The 20,294-nt window shown below is 48.8% G+C and overlaps 1 pseudogene; it reads left to right on the top strand.

Annotated features, from left to right (window-relative positions):
* The first annotated feature begins 725 nt into the window (after positions 1–725).
* LOC137149998 (integrin alpha-X-like) lies at positions 726–14,283 on the top strand (annotated as a pseudogene).
* The last annotated feature ends 6,011 nt before the right edge of the window (positions 14,284–20,294 follow it).

Consider the following 20,294-nt stretch of genomic DNA (forward strand, 5'->3'; position numbering starts at 1 on the left):
GAGAGAAATTGAGCTGGGTGGAGTGATAAGGCTCGTTTATTCGGTTATAGCCTCTAGTCGACTCGATCCCTTCACCTCGCGACCAATGAAGTGAGCCCTGAGTTCACTACTTTACAACGTTTTATTTAAAATAATATGTAAACACACCCACTTTTACAACGCCCCATAAAATCCCTATTTTGTGATATAAATGGTTATATAATGAATATTAATAGCTATGGGAGGTATATAATTATATCCACCCCTGTTTGTTATTTACCACTTAACCTACTGGTATATGCTTTTTTGCCGTGAATTTGGTTATCTTGACAGCAGGAATGACCATAAATTTCTTTAATGAACCAATTGCAAGCGAAGAAAAAGGGGGAAGATATCCCAAGCTTTCTTTAACAGGCTTGCTGTCTGAGGAAGCACTTCTTATTACCTTCTTTGTCTTCATGGTGAGGGGAGGCATAGAAGGGAGGGGTACCTTGTTACCATGGTATCTATTGGTCAAGTCATTTTTCCCCTGCTTCAGCATTGACTTTCCTCCCTCCCTAACTTCAAAGTTAGAAAGTTGCTGTGATCAGCGCATGATTATTGCTCGTGTAGTACATGGACTTTTTAGCCCAAGCCAGGAGTCTTGCGGAGGACAATTTGTGTCCAAAGGCTGGACACAATTCCCAGCCCCTCCAGGAATGTAGCCCAGCGCTTACCTCCTTTGTCACCGCACCCACAAAACACAGCAGCTAAAAAGAACGGAACCTCTCCAGGTCGGCTCGTATTTCAGGGACATGTTGTGCACTGTGGACCTCAACAGAGATGGGAACACGGACCTGGTTCTAATCGGAGCTCCCACATACCATACACCTCAGAATAGAGGGCATGTCTATATCTGTCTGATTAACCAGCAGGTAGGAGGGGGGTAGAACTGGGGCGTATGGTGTAGCTGGACAGATCTGTGGCCGGGATCCCATTACATGACTTGCTGGGCAGAGATCTCCCCAATGCTTCAGTCCAGCACAAAAGGGCGCTGTGCTGCCGGAACCGGAGGAGGTGTGGGGAGCTCAGTGATGATGCTCTCTCCTGACAGTCAGTACTGAGCCCAATTCCCTAGTGCGGTGCTAGGGGGCGCTGTGCTGCAGAGAACAGAGAAGGGTCTCTGAAGGGGGCACTGATCCTTTCCCAACATGTGTCTTTGAATCTGCCCTCCAGGGGCCAACACTGATCTGTATCAAGACACTTCAGGGACAGATGGGGCAGAGGTTTGGGAGCTTTGCGCCAGCATGTCTGCAATTGGGAACATCAGCAGGGATGGACAGACGGACGTGGCCATTGGGGCCCCCATGGAGAACGACAATCATGGGGCTTTGTACATCTTCCATGGGGAAAAGAGAGGCATCAGTTCCCAGTATAGACAGGTGAGCCCAGCTCCCTCCTGAAGGGCTGTTATAGGGGCTCAATGGCCCCCAGTGCCCATTATACAGTACAGCAGCACCTTTCCCACCCCCTACTGCTCTCTCTGACCCCAGCGCATGGCGGGGTCACTGTTTCCCAGCAGGCTGCATTACTTTGGCCAGGCCATCAGTGGCGGGACAGACCTGACAGGGGATGGACTGCCAGACATTGCAGTGGGAGCACAGGGGCAGGTCCTGCTGCTGAGGTGAGAGTTACTCCAGTGGCTCTCAACACCACCTGGAGATACACAGAGCTCTCCTAGGGGGTACATCAACACATCAAGATATTTGCCCAGTTTTACAACAGGCGACATGAAAAGCACTAGTGAAGTCAGTACAAACTAAAATTCCATTCAGACAATGACTTGTTTATACATCTCTATATACTATACACTGAAATGTAAGTCCAGTATTTGTATTCCAATTGATTTATTTCATAATTAGTAAAAATGAGAAATTAAACAACTGTTCAGTAATAGTGTGCTGTGGCAGTTTTGTATTTTTTTGTCTGATTTTGTAAGCAAGTAATTTTTAAGTGAGGTGGAACTTCAGGTTATGCAAGACAAATCAGACTCCTGAAATGGATACAGTAAACTGGAAATGTAGAAAGCCACTGAGTTACTTTGTGCCCTTCCATGGCTCCACACGACAATCACAGACAGCACCAGTACATGGTTGTGTGTGTGTGTCTGTCTGTCTGCTTCTGCTTGCTGGAAAATGGCAAGGGCACATACCGCACTTTGGCTGTGTGCTCTATCATTAGATTTCACCAACCACGTAACAAGTGTGAACTCCTCAGGCACTATAACAGCCTTATCATGGAGCCCGAGACAGCCCCCTTGTGCCCTCCGGTCTATCTTGCCACTCAGGCAAGTCTGCCTTTGCGATAGATGGTCCCTTATAACAAAAATCATAACAATATTCAGGTTCTTCTCAGTCCCAAAGGACCAGTCACTTATCCCAGGTCAGTTGTGTCTCAGATCTCAAACCAATCCTGTAATAAACTAACTAAAGATATATTAACTAAATTAAAAAAAACCAAGAGAGTTATATACAAGGTTAAAGCAGGTAATGTACGCACACAACTGAGCTACAATCTCAGGTTCCAAAAGGTAAGAGAATCTTCTATAATAAGCAAAGTTTCTGTGTCCTTTAGGGCTAATCCAGGCTAAGCAGTTGGGGGGCTTTTGCTTCTGGTTTGTGATTCTTGCTCTTTTAGATTCCAGGCAGCACAAAGAACATAAGTTTCTGCTTGTCAGGGATTTTTATCCCCTTCTCCCTAGAGCCCAGGCTGATGGGACGAGTTCATGTGCAGGTCTCCTCTTCCTAGAGGGAGTAAGAAATACAGTTACCAAAGTCTTCCTTCTTCAATGTCTCACAATGGCTCCTTTGGTTTGAAAGGCCTTCTCCTCAGGCAGGAGCTAACACCTTCTGTAGGAAGCCAGCATTTTTTGCATTAGAGAAGCTTCCTTTTCTGGCTGATGAGTGACAGTTATGGAGGTTTAAAAGGCAACGACTCACTATAACTTTATACCGGGGGCTACAGAGGTTACAAGTGAGAGCAACTCAAGCTGCCTCCGAGAAGCATTTCATCAAGTCTAAACACTAACCACATTCTTACCACCGTAACATCTGTTTTAGCAATGCTAACATGTGGGGGAGCCAGGCTGGTTTCCAGCTGTGCATCCGTCAGTGTGCGGTGAGGCCTCCTGCCCTGCCGTGTGCCAACACCTGGTCTGCCAGCATCACAGGCACAATGACAGCTCTGCTGCTCCCTTCCCTGCCCTCCCCCCATCTCCTCTGGCATAGATGTGTGTCCATAACTCGTCTCCCTGGGGTGCCGTGACTGGATCCTGGGGTGCTGTGACTGGTGGATGGGAGACTCTGGGCAGGGAGGGGGCCTGGCTCCATTGCTGGGAGCGGCTGGGTGATGGTTCTGTTCCCTCCATGGCAGGTCCCAGCCGGTGCTCAGAGTCAGGGTCTCCATCAGCTTCCAGCCCCCCACAATCTCCACCTCGGCCTTTGACTGCCAGGGGCAGGAGCAGCTCAACACAGAGGCCAGCATGGCAGAAGTTTGCTTCACCGTCACTAAGAGCACCACGGACCGCCTACGTGAGACCAAACCCTCCCACCTTTCCCTCCCTCCTGAGCCGGCCAGTCCCTGCCCTGGGGCTGGATCGGAGCCAGCGCCCCCTAGAGGGGAAAGGCCCCGTGTCCTATTTCTCTAGGAGGTTCCCACGCTCCGTCTCGCTCTGTCCCTTGTTTCCCCTCCCCCTTATATAACATGATCCCCAGTAGCATCCAGTACAGCCTGACCCTGGACCCCGGGCGGACGAAGATCCAAGCCCTCTTCGACTCCAACAGCCCCTTCCTGAGCAGGGTGCTACAGCTGGGCATCAAGACGAGATGTGAGATGTACTGGATAATCTTACTCGTGAGTGTGGGGCAGACCCATCTCCTTCCTCTCACTCTGTGTTTGCCCCTCCAACCCTCCCCTGGTTCCTAATTCACCCAGTGAACAAACCTCTCTCTGGCTCCCACCCATCCCCCTTTCCACACAGGTCCCGACGTGTCTCTCTGTCTCCCCAGCTCTGCCCTGGGGACAGCCTGACCCCCATCACCCTGCGCCTCAACTAGACCCTGACAGGGGAGCCCATCGCTGCCACCAACTGCCTCACACCCATCCTGAGTGAGGACTCTCCCCTGATGACAGCAGGCTTGGTAAGGTGCCAGAGCCAGGCCCCGCGGTGGGTCTGCTGCAGGGATGGAGCCAGTGACCTTGGTGTTTGAAAGCAAGCAGCCTCCTAAACCCCTTTACAAATGCAGCCACTAGAGGGTGACGGAGATGAATGCCTTGTTGGCCTTGGTTATGGATCTGGATCCCCTTCATGAGAACATTCCAGCTTCTCCCCAAGAACCCCCACATTTTTGGGCAAAAACCAAAATATTTTTGGCAAAAAAAAAATTGAATTTTTTTTAGCAAAAATCAATATTTTATTTTGGCCAGAGCCCTCTCAATGGGAAAAGCCTCATGGCCTCTTCTCCCCAATGGAAGCCAGCCAGTTCTCTGCCCTGAGGCTGTATCAAGGCTGGCGCCCCATATAGTGGAAAGGCCCTGTGCCCCATTCTCTGCCCCCATGAGCCGACCACTCCTCCTGCCCTGGCGCCCTGGAAGTGTGACTCTGCTGTTGGCTGGAGCAGGGAGGCAGAAGGCGGAGGGGCAGGGAAGGAGGAGGGTGTGTGTGGCAGGAGCGGGACTGATGATGGAATTAGCTGTCTCCCAGTGCAGGGGCTCGGGAGGCGCTGGGATAACTGGAGGTTACTGGGTCCCTGCAGTGTTGCTCCAGCAGATGGTGCTGCATCCCCCTCCCCACCCACCCAGACCCCTGCTCCCCTGGGTCTCTCCCCAGCTCCCATTTCAGAAGGACTGAGGCAGAGATAGATGCTGCGATGACCACTTAGAAATCTCCTTCAATTTCTCTGGGTGAGTCACCGACTCAACCCCTGAAAAACACCTTCTGTAGTGTGACCCGTCTGGCTCCATCAGGCCTGAGATCTTCAACATCCAGCTGGAGATCTTGCCAGTTTTCCAGTGCTGAAGGATCCTGGGATGGGGGGCAGATTTTGGGGAAGATTGCAGAGCTGGTGTTCCTCTCTGGGCACTGTTATGGGAAGCTCACAGCACTGGCGTCCTGGGCTGGGCACTGCTGGAGGAAGTTTGCAGAGCTGCCAAGGCACTGCTCTGACAAATCTCATCGCTTTCTCTCCCTCTTAGCACGAGCACCCTGGTGGTGGTGGTCACCCCTGAACTCAACCCCACCGTCTCCATCCAGAACCGTGGGGAGAATTCCTACAGCACCACGGTGTGCTTCTTCTACCCGGCCATGCTGTCCTACCGCCGGGTCCTGCTTCTCCAGGTACAACCCCACCACCACATGCAGCAGTCATGAGAGGCAGGACATGGGAGGAGTGTGAGAGTAGGCAGGGAGCAGGCAGGGGGCCCAGCAGGGGGTGCTGTGCTGCAGGGAGCAGGCGGGGGGCCCAGCAGGGGGCATTGTGCTGCAGGGGGCAGGCGGAGGAGCTTGGCAGAGGGTTCTGTGCTGCAGGGGACAGGCGGGGGGCTCAGCAGGAGGAGTGATGGGCCCCGTCTCTCACTGGCCGGCTTCCTGTATCAGTCCAACAGGAGGGCCCTGGCCGTTAAGTCCAGCTCGGCCCCGGCCTCTGAGGAGCAGACTCAGAGGAACAGCACCTGCCACGTCAACCACCCCATCTTCTGGAGCGGAGCCAAGGTAGGGGCGGCCCCTGGCCTCATCCCTGGGCCTGTGATTGCCCCTAAGTGTGAGCCTCGCTGTGAGCAGAAAGGGGAAGTTCTCAGTGCCAGCACCGCCTGTGACGATGTTATACTTATAAAAGAAAAGACAAGCAGGATCTTATTCAGGGGGACAAGGCAATATGCCACGTTTATTATGAGAAAAACACTATTATGTTAATAGACCTACACACACATACATACACACACAAATGTTTTGCAGTTTGTCAGGTATAGTTACCAGTCCTGATCATTGCTTGAGATCGTAGCTTGATTTCGTTGCTGGTGTTCGCAGCTCATGGCAGCTACCTGGCCAGGGAAGCCAGGCATGAGGGCGAGTAGGGTCTCTGTTGGGTGTGCACCGACGTTCTTTGATGCTACGCAGAACGTTACCCAAAGCTCTACAATCTCACCCATTCTTTTATAATTTGTAATTTTGATGTGTCTCTATGTGTCCCGCTGTGTCACGCTGCCTCAGGGCTCCTGTGTGATCACTGATCACCAATCAATTGCAGACATGACTGTCATCTTGTCTTGATTATATTTTGTTCTCTTTTTTCTGGGGCGGATCCTTCTTCTTGCGTTTTCAGGGATTTGCCCGCATTCTCCACCAAAATGTAACACTTATAAAAGAAAAGGCTAGCAGGCTCTTATTCCGACGGACAAAGCATTATGCCACATTTATTATAGGAAAAACACAAATATGTTAATAGATCTACACACACATACACAATATTCTGCAGTTTGTCAGGTATAGTTACCATTGATCGTTGCTTGAGATTATAGCTTGAGTTCGTTGCTGCTGTTCGCAGCTCATGGTGGCTACCTGACCGTGGAAGCCGGGCACGAGGGAAAGCGGACCACCATCCTTTCAGTTAACAACGAGATGTCATGGGGTAAGTGCCCAGGGGAGCCCGGCGAGTCAGTGCAAAGAGCCCTGAGATAACTCGGGAGCTGGGGGAAGTTCATACCAGGACTGGAGTCACCAGAACTGGGGGGCTGGAAATCAGGCCTCACTGGAGGACAAAATAATGAAGGAAGGGGGCTGTTCCCCTCCCCTCTGGGGTCCTTAACAGAAGCTTTGGGGAGAGGGAGGTGGCCACGGCTGAGTAAAAGACGAAAGAAGGGGAAGGAGAGAGCACCATCATCATGGCTGCCCCTCCTCCGTCCCCTGGGATTCAGCATGACACAAGTGGGCTTTCATCATCTGGATCCTGAGTGCTGTCCTGACCCGATGGACCAGGGCCAGAAAGAAGGACCCACCTGGCACCACCACAACCCCGGCTCGAACAAAATCCCAAACATTGCCATGGGTTATTTGCCTTCCCGCCTTATTTCTTCCCTTCCTGATCTCTTTCCTGCTTTCCTCTGTCTAAGAAGCATCTGGCTGAGCTTGCCAAACCCGTGATTTGTACAGCACTGCTGTGATCCTGTGCCCAGGACTGCAACTAAATCCAGGGCCCACACCAGCCCGAGAGTGATACACGTTGCCAGAGTTTGAAGCTGCTGATCCCGGGATTCTCCAACAGTGAGGCTGAAAGTGCAAATCAGCAGCAGCAACAGAAGCTGTATTTTTTTTCTCTGTGCTGCTCTTTGCTTTCCCCACTCGTGTGCTTGCCAGGTTTTGTCTTCTGGGAATTGGGTGTGACGGGTTATCCCGGAGTGCAATCTGTGGGACTGCTGAGCCCTCTGTCTAAGAAACCTGGCCTCCCTCTCACACTGTGATGCTGTGTCAAGCCACAAACCTCTAGCAGGTATTGCACTTACACAGACATCTGCAGACAGGGACACACCCAGCTGAGTTACATGAATGCTTTCCCCAGCCACTTATGAACCAAGAATAAGGAGGCTCCAACCAATTCATCCTGGTTCCCAGCCTTGCACCCCAGAGCTGTACCCATCTTTCACTGGTCAGAAGCCTGGCCAGTGTAAGTTCATTACCCAGTTCATCCCTTTCTCGATGTGGAGAGGACACGTACCATCCTTTGTAAAGTGAGCTGAGATTTCCCAAGCACTTCAATCAAAATACACAGTTTTAGGTAAATAAAACCAGATTTATTAACTACAGAAAGATAGATTGTAAATGATTATAAGTAGAAGGCTTAAAGCTCAGAGTTGGTTATTTAAGAAGCAAAATACATTCGCAGTCTGAGTTCTACATACTAAACAGGATTTGAATCAAGCAGTGTCTCACCTTGACAGATGGTACAAGCAGGTTGGAGATTCTCAATACACACCCTGGGTTCTTTTCCAGCCTGGGAATACTCTCCCCAGTCTAAAGTCTTTGTCCTCAAGATGTTTCTTCCTGGTATTTTGGAACTGGGGGTGAGGGAAGAGGAGAGGCCAAGTGATGATGTCTCATCCCTTCTTTTATAGTTTCTTCTAACTTGCTAGAAAGATTTTGTTATGAGGTGGGGCTCTGCTCTCATTGGTCAAGCAGTGTCCATTGTGTACGTGCTCTCTGAGAAACCTTCATTGTGAAGAGTTCCTGAGATAGTCGTTTCTTTCCTTGATGGGTGTTGGTGAGCCATTAACGCTGTCTGGCTACTCCATTGTTCTACCTGAATGGCTGGTTCTGGGTATTTCCCACCTCACAACATATTTCAGTAACACACACATAGCAAAACTTCATAAATTCAGTACAACAGTAGCACACACAATCCAACTGGTTATTAATATTCAACAGATCAAGATTTTCAAAATGATACCTCACAAGGCATGCATTGTACTGAACATATCATCAATACATGACAGTGCTTGATATGGGGTTTCCAGACTGTTTCTTTGTGTACTACACCTCCCCTTTACTTTAGTTAGCCAGTATGCCTTCTCTGGGCTGCTGGAAAACCTCTCTTATTTGTAACTGTACCATTTTCCTTTTCCACCTGATCTTAACTCAATGCAGATATTAATGTTTTCTACAGTGTAGCGATTAATGGCATGTGGTGGTGTGCCTCAGTTTCCTCTTCCACACAGCAGACCAGGTTTATTATGGTTTCTCTGCTGTGACAAGCTTCACGCCTGTTTACTGGCGTTAGCTAAGAAGCAGTATTACCAGAGGCCTTCTTAACACAGGATGTGTTCTTATTTAGCACTCCTAGCATGTTCAAAAACTTTTCCAAAAATCATGCCTCTTACACCTTTTCATAGGATTTACCATCAATACAAAATTCCTTGGTATAAGGTTTACTGTTGGCATACAACTTTTTATCATTCATGAGGTTTAACAATAACACCAAATCTTTCATCACAGGTAGGCCTTTCCAAGTATCTTTATCATAGTATGCCTTCTGTTTAGACAGTCTAGTTTGTTCAATGCCCATTGTGTCTTTCAACGCCTTCCTTAGCCTTAGCATTTGATCGGTTATGGATTTTTCTTACCCTTCCATGTTCCCTTCCGTATGCATTCTCAATGCAATAGCATCTTTGCTGGCACTCCAGGGTTTGAAGGAAGGGTGTAGGGGGATTCTTCATGTTCGATAGTCCACTGTGGAGCTGTCTCCCAACCCCAGGATTATACCCATTCAAAATATTCAACTCCCCTCTTGAGGTAACCCTGTGATCCCCGCTTCCAGCACTGGGACCTTCCCTGCCCCTTTTTCCTAGAGGGTTGTGATCCGTGCTCTCTGGATTATGATCGTGCACGTTTTCCAAGCAGCTTTCTCTCCCACAGCTGCTTCCTGTGTATTGCCAGCCTGGGGGGAATCCCTCTTCCCCTCTGCTAGATGGGTCCTTTGCATTTTCACAGACAGCTGTCCCTTCAGTAGGAATGGTTCCGCATCCTCTCTTAAAGAGACAGAGGGAATTTCACAAGCACATCAAGAACAGCGTCCTGAAAACCTGGATGGGGGGACACCCTCCATCATCCCTTCTCTATCCCCAAGAGGTCAGTTGTGTGACTGCTCACCTCCGGGAGGCCAGTTACACAGCTCCTTCACAAAATCTGAGTCACAGGTTGAGTGCCTGGGTCGCACAGATGCTGAATCAGTTATTCTGTCCTGGGCATCCTCCCCAAAGTCAGCAGTGAGGAGACATTCCTGCACTCTCACTATTCCTTCTCCTGTTTCCTCCTCTGGGCTGCCCTCTAAGACACCTCTCTCTATGCTCTCTAAATTGAGATCTGTCCTTTGTTCAGCTGCAATGTGCTGGCAGCTAACACCTGGACAGTTCTCTACCTGACAGGCATACATAGACCCTGCCCACCCCCCCCCCTTACTCCAGCTGCAGTGCAGGAGCTGGGCTCAACTTCCCGCCTCCCTCCACCTGGAAGCATGCAGCTTTCCCCTGCTGCAGAGGAATTAAAAAGACTTCCTCCGTTCTCCTCAGCAGCTCCTCAACAGCCTCAACCCTTCCCTCTGGGGTCCCAGTTTGATCCTCCTCTTTGCTGTGGGTGAATGTCTTAACAGCCTGAGCTACATGGCAAAAGTCATTCCCAATTAATGTCCCCTAGAAGGTGTTCCATCACTCCCACAGCCAAAACCCTTTCCAAATCATCCCGCACCACATGAATTCGAGATGGTGGCACAGGGCCCCTGATTCCACCCACAGCTACACTTTCTGCCACTTGCCCAGGACAATATGCTGACATCTGGGGCTACACGCTGCGTGAAAAGAGAATTCTGTGCCCCCTGTGTCCTTCCACCCCAGACTCACTCTGCCATTAACCCTGGCAACCCTCCTGTGCCCCATGTCTGGCTCTGCAGAGGCCAATCTCACAAAACCCATGTGTAAGCAATAGGTGCCTGCGGAGTTTCAGTGCTCAGGACAGCAGCGTTCACATGGGCTATTGGCTGTCCATTTCCTCTCAGCACAGGGCATGTATTGCTCCAGTGCTCAGTAGAATAACAGTGATAGCATCTTTTTGGACTCTTCTCTTTTCACAGGAGATTTGGGGTGTGGGTTGGAGGAATGGTTGAGGGGAGGTCACTGACCAACCTCCCGGACACCCTGTTCCTTCCTAGGGATAAAATGAGAACCCTGCTTCCCACCTGATTTAAACCACTTTTACTGTGGTTTACTCTCAATGGATACCTGGGTAGGCTCAAAGACATCAGTTAGAGATGCCATCTCATCCACAGTGCCTACATTTTTGTCCCATAGACGCTGTTTCACATCATCTTTACATATGCTTAGGAAATGCTGCAGGGCAACCAGGTCAAACATTGCTTCAAAACTTGCAGCCCCTTTGCCTTTCACCCATTTCCCCATCAAATTGTTCATCCTGAAGGGGTTCAACAAGGACAAGTGCAGCATCCTGCACTTAGGACGGAAGAATCCCATGCACTACTACAGACTGGGGCTGACTGGCCAGGCAGCTGTTTTGCAGAAAAGTACCTGGGCATTACAGTGCTCAAGAAGCGGGATATGAGTCAACAGTGTGCGCTTATTGCCAAGAAGGCTGACAACATACTGGGCTTCATTAGTAGGAACAGTGCCAGCAGATCGAGGGAAGTGATTATTCCCTTCTATTTGGCACTGGTGTGGCCTCATTTGGAGTATTGTGTCCAGTTTTGGCCCCACCATTAGGGAAAGGGTGTGGACAAATTCAAGAGAGTCCAGCCAAAGGTAACGAAAATGATTAGGGGGCTGGAGCACATGACTTATGAGAAGAGGCTGAAGGAATGAGGCTTGTTTAGTCTGCAGAAGAAAAGAGTGTGGGGGGGATTTGATAGCAGCCTTTAACTACCTGAAGGGAGGTTCCAGGAAGGATGGAGCTAGGCTGTTCTCAGTGGTAGTAGATGGCAGAACTAGGAGCAATGGTCTCAAGCTGCAGTGGGCTGGGGAGCAGGCGGGGGTGGGGTCTAGGTTGGATATTAGGAAAATCTTTTCACTAGGAGGGTGGTGAAGCACTGGAAAAGATTAACTATGGGGGTAGTGGTATCTTCACCCTTTGAGGTTTTTAAGGCTTGGCTTGACAAAACCCTGGCTGGGATGATTTAGCTGGGGTTTGTCCTGCTTTCAGCAGGGAATTCAGCTGAATGACCTCCTGAGGTCCCTTCAAACCCTAATCTTCTCTGATTCTCTGATTCCCCATTACTCATATTATCTGAAGATTTCTACATTTCACTCTATGTGGTTCAGAGGTAATCTGAAATAGTTTTGAAACCATTTTTTGAATTTGCAATAATTGAAAGCATCCTCAGTTGGCCTTTCATTGAATGTATCCAGAGCATTGCCAGATAACTTTGCAACCAAAGTGGGGAATCTCTTGTCATCAGGAATCTGATGAATCACACACAGGTTCTCAAAGGTAGCGAAACACTCTGCAACATCGCCTGTCTCGGTATGCAGGACACAATTGTTCCTATTGGTGGAGTTTTGTAGAGGTGGGAAGGATTTAGAATCTGTTCTACTAGCAAGTCCAATCAGTGCTTTCACGCTCTCACCTTGTCCTCCAGGTTTATTTTCTGGCTCTTGGCTTCTTGGGTTCTCAGTTCCAGAGCCTGCAGATGTGCTTCCCCTTCCTCTTTCCTCTCCAGTTGTTTTAGCTCCAAGATTCTCTGACGTTCTCTCTCTTTATCTGCCACCTGCAGTCTCTCCAGTTCCAACTTTACAATAGCTTCTCTCTCACTCACCTTTCTGCTTTGCTGCCCCTACTTCCTTTTCCCTAAATAAGCAAAGAGAAAATAACCAACATTGTCTCCAGTGAGAGGCAAAGGGCAGAGGGTGAAGACAAAAGCCTTATTGAACACGGCATATTGAAAAGGCTATAGCAATTTCTTCTCTGTGTCTGTAATTAAAGGATGTTTAATGGGGTGTGGCCATGGCACGAAGCCAGCTCAGGTCTCTGGATCCCAACCCAGGATATCCCTGATTAATGTTGGACAGGGACAGGGTTGCGTTAGCACCTTTGACTCTCTGGGCCCATTTATCCCATCTAAGTTCATAAAACAGTCCCCCTCCTCCGATCCCTGTGCCTGCCTCCCCACAGTCTCTGGCAGTTCCCCAGGCCCTGATCCCAGAGGCTCTCTCACCCCGTGTGTGTTTTCCAGGTTGTCTTCGTTGCCGCCTTCGATGTCTCCTCTGAGGCCGACCTGGGGGACAGACTGCAGATCATGGCCAATGCCAGCAGGTGAGGTGGCTGTGCAGGGCCAGGAGGGTGAGGGCTAGAGGGAGGGGGCGGTGCCTGGGGTGGGGCAGGTCATTGCCCTGTCGTCGTGTGTGTTCCCTGCACAATGAACAGGCTGCGTCTGCTCACATCTCTCGCCTTTGCCCTCCCTCCCCCCAGTGACAATGGCGGCCCCATCACCTAGTGCATGATTCACCGGGCGGAGCTGCCAGTCAAGTACGGCATCTTCATCATCCTCACCAGATAGGTCAGTGCAGAGCCCGAGGGGAGAGTGCCCCCTGCTGAGTCCGTCCCCCCCCCCCCGCTCCCTGCAGCACAGCGCCCCCTAGCTCCACACTGGGGCATCAGGGCCAGCACTGACTGTGAGGGGAGAGCGCCCCCTGCTGAGCCCCTCCCTGCAGCACAGCGCCCCCTCTGAACATGGCACTCCCTGCCACTCCCCAGCCCCATCCGTCACACTTCCGTCTCTCTCACTCCTGCCATCCTTTTCCTCCCCCAGCCTCGAGCAGTTGACCAAGTACGTCAACTTCTCCACCAAGGAGGTGGGGGCCAGCGTGACAGTGACCCATCGGTACGCGGTGAGTGTGAGGTGGCGGCTCAGAGCAGGGGGAGAGAGTGGAAGTGGCTGAGCGGGATCTAGTGGGTTGAGTGAGGGATGGGGGAATGGCAGGGAGACAGGACTCCTGGATTCTCTTCCTGCAGCTTCCTATGCGGGGTGTGTTTCTTTTAGATCAAGGACTTGCGGCAGCGACGTGTCCCCGTCTCAGTCACATTCCGGTTCGCCGTGGAGCTGAACGGGATCCGGGTGTGGGAAGCCTCTGAGGTCATCCCCTCCCAGGTACCTGCCTCTCGCTGTCCGTGCCTGTGTGTGTGTGTGATGGGCCTAGTGATGCCTGCTGCACCCTACAGCGCCCCCTGCTGGGATAGGCTGCCTCAAGGGGAAGGCCCCATGTCCCTTTCCCACCTGCTCAGCCAGCCAGCCTCCTGTCCTGGAGCTGGATTGAAGTTAGTGCCCCCTAGAGGGGAAAGACCCCATGTCCCTCTCTTACCCCCCTTAACACCATGTCTCTCTCCTGCCCCAGCCCCAGCTGGCTCAGTGTGACAGTGAGGCAGGAATACCCAGTGCCAAGAACTTTGTGAAGCAGATGAGCAAGTGCCCCCTGCTGGTGAGGACAGGCCGGTGCGTGTCCTAGCAGCCCCTTCCCCTTGGCACTAACACAGACAGTGAGTGGGGGACTGGGTTGGAGAATGGACCCCTGGTATAGACAGACCAGACACTCATGGCCCTGCCTCACCCGGCAATATCCTTCTGCCTCTAGGACTGCTCTATTGCCACCTGTAAGAACTTCTGGTGCACAATCGCCTCCACGGAAATGCAGCAGCCAATGGAGTTTCTGATCAAAGGTAACATCAGCTTCCAGTGGGTCTCCCAGGTACGAAAGCTGCCTCTGCCTCCTTGCACCAGGTGAGGGATCCCCCCTGTTTGAATAATCCCAGTGCTGCTCCCCAGAGGAGGCTGCATCTCAGCACTGGGTGATGGATCCCTATCTAAATGGCCTGCAATTTGCTCTGGGTTCCCCTGAGATGACTCTCCGGGCTGGTGTGTGTCATTTCTGGTCATGGACGGTTAATTTCTCTGTTCCAGACTCAGCAGCACATTTCCCTAGCTTGCTTGAGACTGTCATGTGGGACTATGTCAAAAGCCTTACTAAAACCAAGATATATGACATCTACTTCTTTCCCTTTATCCAGTAGGGAAGTACCCTTTTCAAGAAGGAAATTAGGTTGGTTTGGCATGATTTGTTCTTAACAAATCCATGCTGGCTATGCCTTATAACCCTGTTATCCCCCAGGTGCTTACAAATCGATTGTTTAATAATTTGTTCCAGTATCTTTCCAATTATCAAAGTTAGGCTGACTTGTCTATAATTTCCTGGGTTGTCCTTATTCCTCTTTTTATACATGGGTAGAATGTTCTCGCTTTTACAGTCCTTTAGGATCTCTCCCATCCTCCAAAAGGCCTCAAAGAGCATCACTAATGGCTCAGAGATCTCTTCAGCCAGTTCTGTAGGTATTCTAAGATGTATTTCATTGGGTCCTCCAAATTTTAGTACATCTAACTTATCTAAATGGTTTTTAACATATTGTTTCCGTATTTTGATTTGTATTTCTTCCCCCAATTGTTAAAATAGTTTGCCTGTTACTGAAGTTATTCATATTAACCTGTAATTGCAGGATCTCCTCTGGAGCCTAATTTAAAAATTAGCGTCACATTAGCTGTTATCTTCCAGTCATCTGATACAGAAGCTGATTTAAGTGATATGTTACAAACCACAGTTCACACTTCTGCAATTTCCTGTTTCAGTTTGTTCAGAACTCTTGGGCAAATACCAGCTGGTCCTGGTGACTTATTACTGTTTAATTAACAATTTATTCCAAAACCTCCTCTATTGACACCTCAGTCTGGGACAGTTCCTCAGATTTGCCACCTAAAAAGAATGGCTCAGGTGTGGGGATCTCCCTCACATTCTCTGCAGTGAAGACCGACTCAAAGAATTCATTTAGCTTCTCCGTAATGGCCTTATCTTCCTTGAGTGCCCCTTTAGCACTCGATCATCCCCATTGATTGTTTTGCAGCTTCCTGCTCCTGATTTACTTAAAAATATTTTCCTGTTAGTTTTTTAGTTTTTGGCTAGTTGCTCTTCAAATTCTTTTTTGGCCTGCCTAATTATACATTTACACTTGACTTGCTAGAGTTTATGTTCCTTTCCATTTTCCTCAGCAGGCTCTGACTTCCAATTTTTAAAGGGTGCCTTTTTGCTTCTAACCATTTCTTTTACTTTGTTGTTTAGCCATGGTGGTCCTCTGACTATGTTTTTTAATTTGGGGTATACATTTAATTTAAGCCTTTATTATGGTGTTTTTTAAAAAGTTTCCATGCAGGCATTTCATTTTTGTACCTTTTAATTTCCATTTAATTCATATCTAATAAAATACCCTGATCTGGATATTTAGTAGCTTCAATTTGAATTCAGCTTTCATAGAGTCAACACATGGGATAGCCAAACCATTTTATGCTACCAATTTCATCCTGTTATTGGTAGTCGACAACCGATCTTCAGTCCAGTGTTTTCTAAAATATCTACTCTGTAAATTGGTGACTTGAGACCTGGCATTTAACAAAGCTCACATTTCTATTCCATTAACTATAAATGACACCATTGTGCACCTTCCCCAGCAGCAGCGTGCCACTTAATGTCATTTGGATCTTTTCTTTGTCTCCCAAAGGTCCAGACCCCAACCCAGGAGACTTTGTGTTTAAAACCAAAGCACTAGTGTTCCTGGGCATGCATCAACTTTCTATATCCCACCTCACTGCTACTTCTGGAGACAGAGTTACCATCCTGGTCAAACTTATTAGTTGTCCTGTGATCCATTCTTACTCCCCGGGGCTTGTGTCTGTATTCTCTGGGTCCCAAGACCTCATTTTTCGTGTGTTTTAGCAATGGTAGCAATACCTGTGCCAAATTCATGTGCTGGACACTGACCTTGAAGATAAAAAGCAGATGCTTAACAGGTCCTGACTTTTGCTCATAGCATAACTTTTGCTGACTTTGGCTCAGGTCTCAGACTTTGTTACTAGGCCCCATGCTCCAGGTTTTTTCTACTACAACGAACACATTTACCTTTGCAAGTTTCCACACGCTACTTGTTCTTACTCTGAGCAGTTAATACCAGATCCATTGTTGTTAACAAGAAAAAAAGGGATTATGCCACAATATACTGTGTCACTTCAGAGAAGAATCAGTTTTCTAGCCTACTGGATAAAGGGAAAGAAGTAGATGTTGTATATCTTGGTTTTAGTAAGGCTTTTGACATAGTCCCACATGACAGTCTCAAGCAAGCTACGGAAATGTGGTCTAAATGAAATTACTGTGAGGTGGGGGCACAACTAGTTGAAGGATTGTACTCAAAGAGTAGTTAGGAGTGGTTCGCTGTCCCGCTGTGAGGCTATATCTAGTCAGGTCCCACAAGTCAGTCCTGGGTCTGGAACTATTCAGTGTTTTCACTAATGACGGAGAATGGAGTGGAGCCAAGTATGCTTGTCACATGTGCAGATGACACCAAACTGGGAGGGGCTGGTAACTTTCAGGGAACCCCTGTTGTACACAGACCATACATACATCATGCAATGATATCCAGGGCCAGCGCATCACCACTTTTTATATCCTACCTTACCAAACATGGTTCGGCTAAATATTCTGACAAGTGTGTGGTGAGGGTGATCAAATCACCCCTTAATCTTCTCTTTGTTAAGTTAAATGTATTGAGCTCTGAACCTTCTCCAATTTAACACCATCTTTCTGGAGCTTTAGCCACCAGAACTGGACACAATATTCCAGCAGCAGTCACAGCAGTGCCAAATACAGAAGGAATATAACCCCTTTACTCCTGCTTGAGATTCCCCTGTTTATGTATCTGAGACATACCCAGAGCACAATTCAGACTAATGAGTAGCTGTGTTACCCCTGCCCTGCAATCTGGGGTGCCTTGCAATGCTTTGCTGAAATAGGTCTCACCTGCGCCACTCACAAACAGCCTCCCAGCCGCACCCTGAGTGTCTATGTACAATTGCAGCCTGCCAGCCACACCTGGGTTACACTCTGGCTCTCACCAGCCTGGGTTATACTGCAGGGTGACCCCAACACACACCCCAATCTTAGATTTCCCCCAGAAATGTATATCCTGTGCTGCTCAGCCTTCTCCTGGACACTACAAATTATACTAAGTATGTGATTCCTTTGAAAGTCTACTATGCACACAACTTGTCACCCCAAACAGAGTAACCCAAACACTTCTATTCAAACACACTGGATTAGATAAAACAAGTTTATTAGCTACAAAGAGAGATTTTAAGTGAGTCCAAGAAATGAGGCATAAAAATCAGAAATGGCTACAAAGAAAATAAAGATAAAACATGTTCTAGTGCCTAACTTAGCAAACTATGCAAGCAATGTTTCTCACCACATGCTTTCAGCAGTCTTACTGACCGAACTGTGTAGATCAGGACCCTTTCCTCAGCGTCCAATGAATACTTCCTTTCTCTCTTCTGGAGCAATGAATGCGATGGGGAGGCAGGGCGGGGGCAATTTTCAGCAAACATCAGTTACACCGCACACGCACACACACACACACACACACACATACACACACACACACACACATACAAGCCAATGACAAAATGTTTCCATCGATCATCAAAATCTGCAGCTAGACAAAGAACAAAAAATGTTGATGAAGAACAGAGAGTCTCATCTTAATGTATATAAAACTTCCTGTAAGCGAGGCTGCTTTAAGGATCCTGAATTTGTACACTTTGACATGTGATATTGACAATTTGTGGTTTTTCAAAGTTATAAATAGGCTTGGCAGAATTATTATTATTTTTTTTTTTTTAAATCACTTCCATGGACAGTATTGATGTTTATTTTTAAGCAGTAGTTTAGATTTTTATGGATTTAAAGTTTCTGTTGTGGAAAATTATGGGGGGGAGCATCAAACACTAATTATGTAATGACAACAGGTGTTGTTTTTGAAAGTTCAAGCTTTATAAAAAATTCAAACACAAATTACATGTCATCTTCAACATCTCATGCCAAAATAGACAAATCAAACTCTAATAAGTTCTCAAGCAACATTTTTCTTACTTTCCCTATCTGTAAATTTGAATTATTAGCAGTGGAAATATTTTGTTGTCAATTTGTGTGTATACGGTGAATTCGACATTTACCAGTAAAAATCCAGTCCTATCAAGCATAGTTATAAATCTTTCATTTTTTGAATCTCAACATCTACTGCCCTTAAATATTTGTCTGACCTTCGCCTATGGCTTCAACTTCCCACAACTGTGATCATTTAAATGGATAAAAATAGCAAAAAAAAAAAAAAAAGGTGCTTGAACCCCATAACTTTGCACTTCAAAATTTCAAGCAATAGAACTCTAAAAAAAATGCCTATAAATATAATCCAACGTTCTCCATCAAAATTAAGAACAAATAAAATAAATTGAATTTAAGCTAATTTAAACTAAGCCTAATTTGAGAAACAATTAACTCTAGCTGGCAATAGGACACCTTTTTTCACGGGGAAGTTGGCCAGTTTTTCTGCATCATGGAGGTGGCAAATGTAATGGGGCAGGGGTAGGTCTGGAGCAGCGCAGGAGGCAGCAATGCCGGTGGGAGGGGTGTAAGGGGAGGGCTATTGTTTGGGGGCATCGGAGGCAGGGGCGTTGCCCGCGGTGGTGCTCTGGGTCGGGACAGCCCCTTCGCCCTCCATAGCGTCCTTCCGCCTCTGCTTGTACTGGCGTGTGAAGAAGCCGACCTGGAAGGAGACAGAGGAAGGAGATAGTGAGAGCCAGATGGACAGACGGAGAGAGGCTCATAGCAAAGGAGGGGGAAGGGTGGGGTGTGGGAGCCCACAAAGGAAAGCCCCTTGCCCCTCCTGCCACCCATCTGAGAAAGCCCTGCCCCCCTCACCTTGTAGAGGGCTGCGATGATGAGAGCCAGCAGGACCAGGCCCCCCATGATGCTGCCCACGATGATGGGCAGGTAGTTATAGACCTCGTAGCGCTCCACCACTGTCTGCACCTGGGGGCGAGGAGCCGTGAGACGGGAACCTGGAGTCCTGGCACCATCCACCCACCCCTGCTCTATCTCATCAGACACCTCTTCCTCCCGGAGCAGGAACAGGAACCAGGAAGCCTGGCTCCCAGCTCTAACCACTAGCCAATACTCTCTCTATCCCAGGCACAGTCACTCTGTTACCTGGCGCTGGATGAATCCCTCCTGCTGGGTGTATTTCTTTTCCTCGTATCCAATCTGGGCCTCGCTCACCAGAGTCACTTTCTGCTGCTGAGTCTGGAACAGAGAAATTAACCATCCCTCACCAGAAATGACACAAACCAGCCCGGAAAGTCATCCCAGGGGAACCCAGAGCAAATTGCAGGCCATTTAGATAGGGATCAGTCAACCAGTGCTGAGATGCAGCCACCTCTGGGGAGCAGCACTGGGATTATTCAAACAGGGGGGATCCCTCACCTGGTGCAGGGAGGCAGAGGCAGAGGCAGCTCCTGTACCTGGGAAACCCACTGGAAGCTGATGTTCCCTTTGATCATGAACTCCAGCGGCTGCTGCAATTCAAGGGAGGCGATTGTGCACCAGATCTTTTTACAGGTGGCAATGGAGCAGTCCTGGGGGGGCGGAAGGATATTGCTGGTGAGGTAGGGCCATGAGTGTCTCGGTCTGTCTATACAAGGGGTACATGCCCCAGCCCAGCCCCCCACTCACTGTCTGTGTTAGTGCCAAGGGGAAGGGGCTGCTGGGACCCGAACCAGCCTTTACTCACCAGTAGGGGATGCTCGCTCATCTGCTTCACAAAGTTCTTGGAAACAGGCGTTGCCACCTCACTGACGCACTGAGCC

Source organism: Emydura macquarii, unplaced genomic scaffold, assembly GCF_026122565.2.
Source record: "Emydura macquarii macquarii isolate MOO-44397 ecotype Brisbane River unplaced genomic scaffold, CSIRO-AGI_Emac_v2 contig_938, whole genome shotgun sequence".
Taxonomy (NCBI): Eukaryota; Metazoa; Chordata; order Testudines; family Chelidae; genus Emydura; species Emydura macquarii.